Source organism: Pygocentrus nattereri, chromosome 4, assembly GCF_015220715.1.
Source record: "Pygocentrus nattereri isolate fPygNat1 chromosome 4, fPygNat1.pri, whole genome shotgun sequence".
Taxonomy (NCBI): Eukaryota; Metazoa; Chordata; class Actinopteri; order Characiformes; family Serrasalmidae; genus Pygocentrus; species Pygocentrus nattereri.
The window spans coordinates 49,158,525-49,164,648 of record NC_051214.1 but is presented as its reverse complement, the minus strand read 5'-3'; positions in this window follow the sequence as shown (position 1 = coordinate 49,164,648).

Here is a 6,124-nt window from a genome sequence, read left to right as displayed (position 1 = left end):
AGTTAACAGCTGGTCTCAGAGTAACAGAGCTGATCTCAGAGTAACAGAGCTGATCTCAGAGTAACAGAGCTGATTTAAGTTAACAGCTGGTCTCAGAGTAACAGAGCTGATCTCAGAGTAACTGAGCTGATCTCAGAGTAAAAGAGCTGATCTCAGAGTAACAGAGCTGATCTCAGAGTAAAAGAGCTGATCTCAGAGTAACAGAGCTGATTTAAGTTAACAGCTGGTCTCAGAGTAACAGAGCTGATCTCAGCGTAACAGAGCTGGTCTCAGAGTAACTGAGCTGATCTCAGAGTAAAAGAGCTGATCTCAGAGTAAAAGAGCTGATCTCAGAGTAACAGAGCTGATCTCAGAGTAACAGAGCTGATCTCAGAGTAACAGAGCTGATTTAAGTTAACAGCTGATCTCAGAGTAACAGAGCTGATCTCAGAGTAACAGAGCTGATTTAAGTTAACAGCTGATCTCAGAGTAACAGAGCTGATCTCAGAGTAAAAGAGCTGATCTCAGAGTAAAAGAGCTGATCTCAGAGTAACAGAGCTGATCTCAGAGTAAAAGAGCTGATCTCAGAGTAACAGAGCTGATCTCAGCGTAACAGAGCTGGTCTCAGAGTAACTGAGCTGATCTCAGAGTAAAAGAGCTGATCTCAGAGTAACAGAGCTGATCTCAGAGTAACAGAGCTGATCTCAGAGTAACAGAGCTGATTTAAGTTAACAGCTGATCTCAGAGTAACAGAGCTGATCTCAGAGTAACAGAGCTGATTTAAGTTAACAGCTGATCTCAGAGTAACAGAGCTGATCTCAGAGTAACAGAGCTGATCTCAGAGTAAAAGAGCTGATCTCAGAGTAACAGAGCTGATCTCAGCGTAACAGAGCTGGTCTCAGAGTAACAGAGCTGATCTCAGCGTAACAGAGCTGGTCTCAGAGTAACAGAGCTGATCTCAGAGTAACAGAGCTGATCTCAGAGTAACAGAGCTGATCTCAGAGTAACAGAGCTGATTTAAGTTAACAGCTGATCTCAGAGTAAAAGAGCTGATCTCAGAGTAACAGAGCTGATCTCAGAGTAACAGAGCTGATTTAAGTTAACAGCTGATCTCAGAGTAAGAGAGCTGATCTCAGAGTAAAAGAGCTGATCTCAGAGCAAAAGAGTTGATCTCAGAGTAACCGAGCTGATCTCAGAGTAACAGAGCTGATCTCAGAGTAACAGAGCTGATTTAAGTTAACAGCTGATCTCAGAGTAACAGAGCTGATCTCAGAGTAACAGAGCTGATCTCAGAGTAACAGAGCTGATTTAAGTTAACAGCTGATCTCAGAGTAACAGAGCTGATTTAAGTTAACAGCTGATCTCAGAGTAACAGAGCTGATTTAAGTTAACAGCTGATCTCAGAGTAACAGAGCTGATCTCAGAGTAACAGAGCTGATTTAAGTTAACAGCTGATCTCAGAGTAACAGAGCTGATCTCAGAGTAACAGAGCTGATTTAAGTTAACAGCTGATCTCAGAGTAACAGAGCTGATCTCAGAGTAAAAGAGCTGATCTCAGAGTAAAAGAGCTGATCTCAGAGTAACAGAGCTGATCTCAGAGTAAAAGAGCTGATCTCAGAGTAACAGAGCTGATCTCAGCGTAACAGAGCTGGTCTCAGAGTAACTGAGCTGATCTCAGAGTAAAAGAGCTGATCTCAGAGTAAAAGAGCTGATCTCAGAGTAACAGAGCTGATCTCAGAGTAACAGAGCTGATTTAAGTTAACAGCTGATCTCAGAGTAACAGAGCTGATCTCAGAGTAACAGAGCTGATTTAAGTTAACAGCTGATCTCAGAGTAACAGAGCTGATCTCAGAGTAACAGAGCTGATCTCAGAGTAACAGAGCTGATTTAAGTTAACAGCTGATCTCAGAGTAAAAGAGCTGATCTCAGAGTAACAGAGCTGATCTCAGAGTAACAGAGCTGATTTAAGTCAACAGCTGATCTCAGAGTAAGAGAGCTGATCTCAGAGTAAAAGAGCTGATCTCAGAGCAAAAGAGTTGATCTCAGAGTAACCGAGCTGATCTCAGAGTAACAGAGCTGATCTCAGAGTAACAGAGCTGATTTAAGTTAACAGCTGATCTCAGAGTAACAGAGCTGATCTCAGAGTAACAGAGCTGATCTCAGAGTAACAGAGCTGATTTAAGTTAACAGCTGATCTCAGAGTAACAGAGCTGATTTAAGTTAACAGCTGATCTCAGAGTAACAGAGCTGATTTAAGTTAACAGCTGATCTCAGAGTAACAGAGCTGATTTAAGTTAACAGCTGATCTCAGAGTAACAGAGCTGATCTCAGAGTAACAGAGCTGATTTAAGTTAACAGCTGATCTCAGAGTAACAGAGCTGATTTAAGTTAACAGCTGATCTCAGAGTAACAGAGCTGATTTAAGTTAACAGCTGATCTCAGAGTAACAGAGCTGATCTCAGGGTAACAGAGCTGATTTAAGTTAACAGCTGATCTCAGAGTAACAGAGCTGATTTAAGTTAACAGCTGATCTCAGAGTAACAATGCTGGTCTTAGAATAATATAGAGGTATATATAGGTATATATATATAGGACATCGGGTTCATTTGTTCACCACTGTGAACAAAACATTTCACACCAAACCACTCTGTATGACACTGTTTACACCTCAGTTTAATTTAATTTAACACCATTTAATTATGTAGATTTCCTCTTATAACCTCTTATAACTTTATCAACATCAAAATATTCCTAGATCTGACTGTATTTCTTCTGCTCACTCACAGTGTCAGGAGTATTTAAACCTGAACATTGTTCAGGCCAGTGTTCATACAGTAAATGGAGAGACAGCAGGAGCGCACTGAACTGATTTCTGCATTTTATCAACCCCCCACTTAACCATCACTGTTTGGCAAAAATAAAACTACACAATTAAACTCACATGAAGCTGGCAAACATCTTGCTTGTCCTTTCTATAGTTGCGTAGCAACAGAGTGGCTCCAGTTGTGCAGACGCTGAGAGAGGGGGCTCATCATTAGTGCTGCATGTTTTCAATTATGAATGACCCTCTGCTGCCACACGCCACTGCAGCCACGTCAGTCTGAGGAAACCTGAATTTCATACGCTGAGGCATATTTCTGTATTGAAATCTGACTACATGCCTTTATAATAACTCGCATTGATCGCCGTAATTCTCTTCAAACGGGAGTTGGCCAGTCCTCACTGTCCCATCTGCCACTTGTCCAAAACGCTGCCGCTAGACTACTTGAGGAAAAGAGACGGCATCTCACCTGTCATAGCTTCTCTACTTGCTTAGAAAATAGTGTAATGTGATGTGACCGCTCCTCACTCCTCTGGCAGGTCCCTCCCATCCACCAATAAATCACTGATCACTCTCCCACACTGATCACTCTCCCACACTGATCACTCTCCCACACTCTGGATTAAAACATAAGCTGGTTTTCAGTGGCTGCTCCCAATTTGGGAAATAATGTACCTCTTAATATGAGATCTGCATCAACCAGTGGTGAGTTTAAATCTTGCCTGTCCATATGGAAATAAACAAGATATGGACATGTATTAATATATATTTGAAATACATTTTAAATACTTTTCTGCAATACAGTCCAAACACTAAAAAGTATTTTAGAATTTTGTTTTTTTTTGCCACATTAACCAAATATATTTTAACATTTATTGATTTTAAAATGAACGGAGAAATATTACACACAGAAATGTACTATGCAAAAACACATGTATGTAGATATGTTTATCAAATCCATCCAAAATGTCTAAAATCCTGTCTAACGCACTTCACGGCTTAACACATTTTGGAATATATATTTTTATACCAGTATCTTAATCTGAAATATGATCAAATGAACCTTTAACATGACATGATTGGTTAGTGTAGTGGGTAACACCTCTGCCTTGTAGACTGGGCTTCAATCCCCACCTGGGTCAGCACCCTACACTATACCAATAAGAGCCCTTGGGCAAGACTCCCAACACCGCCTTGGCCCCCCCTGTGTAAAATGATCAAGTTGTAAGTCACTCTGGATAAGAGCGTCTGCCAAATGCCATAAATGTAAACAAAAGCAGGTGTTGTTGCTATTGATACTCTGTGAAAATGCAGTTTTGGTTTGATATCATTTGAAATACATTGTGTGTGAGCGTCTGACTGTATACGTACATGGTTAATGTAAAGTATAAAGTAAAGTCCGTACTGTGTAGTTACATCTGTAACCTTCATTACAGCTACACACACCCAATCAATATAATAACAAATACAAATGAATGCATTGGCTTACGTATATCTCCTTGCCTTGACTTACAACTGTGTCTAAATGGCCAACTGTGCTGGTTGCCAACTTACTCTCTATAGCGGCACTGATGCAACAAAATGATCAAATGCTCTAGTCCTAGTTTGGTGATGCGCTCTTCGGCACATTAACTGAGATCTTACTCGTCTCCTCTTCTGTCTTCAGAGTCTGAAATGAGGAAAAGTCACTGTTTACACCAAACTCTTGGGAAACTGGGCGAGTTTTCAGATTTACAGGTCTGCTGCAGAAGAATCCGGCCAGAGTTACAGTTTCTAGATTATGAAGCACCAACTGGGTGAAGATTAAGATTAAGTGACCCTTATTAGTCCCACGATGGGGAAATTTCACCTCTGCATTTAACCCATCCGTGAAGTGAAACACCACATACACACTAGTGAGCGCACACACACACACACACACACACACACTAGGGGGCAGTGAGCACACTTGCCCGGAGCGGTGGGCAGCCCAATCCACAGCGCCCGGGGAGCAGTTGGGGGTTAGGTGTCTTGTTCAAGGACACCTCAGTCATGGACTGTCGGCTCTGGGGATCGAACCGGCAACCTTCCGGTCACAAGGCTGGATCCCTAACCTCCAGCTGCCCCACTGAACCAGTCTGCTACAGCGCCCCCCTGAGGCAGAGCAGTGCTGCAGCTCTAGTTAGTTAAGAACAGCAAAGACAGAAGCTGATTGTGGGTGAAGCAGATAAACAATGAGCTTCACTGAATCTGGATTTTCTTTCACTAATGTACAGCAGAAGTCCATGAGGTTAAATAGGGAGACACAGATCACTTGTTTTGTGTCCCTTCGTTCTTTTGTTTTCGTGTATTTTGAATTTTCTTTTCTTTGAACATATTTTTCAGGCAGTAATGTTAGTTAGTCGTTTCTGTTTTGTTTATAAAAAAAAAAGTTTCATTTTTAGTTTTTACTTATTAAGCTCTACAGAACTCTGGTAGTTTTGGCCGTTTTAAATGTGCTTAAATTGAATTTAACCAAGATTTTCTTTCTTGATTAAATCCCACTTCATCTACAAAGTTGCATATTTGTGAGTATGTAAATTTAAAGTGGATATATGGACTGGAAGTACTGGGACTAACTCAAATAATAAGATTAGACTAAAGCATATGATTATGAAACTCATTTGCCTGTTAGTGATCTATGTGATAACCAATGTTGTTTAGGTAAAAAATGTAAAAATTCTAAATCACCTGATTTAAATGAAACGTTAGTGTATATACAGGTTATGTAGGTGTTGCCAGCATGTCTGAAAATATCTTTTAAAAGCATGACAAAACTTTGTGGCTTCAAGCCCACCAGGGGGAGCCCAAGAGACTAAAGCAAACTTCACACTTAAAGACGGTTCTTCAAGGGTTCTTTTGGAAAGAAAATAGTTCTACATAGAGCCATGAACACTCAAAGAACCCTTTGCATGATTAAAGGGCTTTGTATTGTGAAATTGTTCTTCAGATTGATGGAGAATGTACTGAAGATGGTTCTACACGGTTCTGTTCTTTATAGCACCAAAAAGAGTTCCGCACTCTTAAAAAAGATGGTTCTTTGGTTCTGTATACAACTGCTGGCATCACAGCAAGGGGAGAAAATGGGTGTGGCTTTTGGCTAAGTTATTGAATTAAGCAAAATATTAAATTATGAATATGAATTATGGATAAATTATGTATTAAAAATATAAACTACACTTTTAAAGACGGTTCAAGAGTTCCTTAGTAAGGAAAATGGTTCCATACAGAACCTTGGACAGTCAAAGAAACCTTGCATGATTTAGGGGTTCTTTGCGTAAAAAAGGGGTTCTTCAGATTGATGGA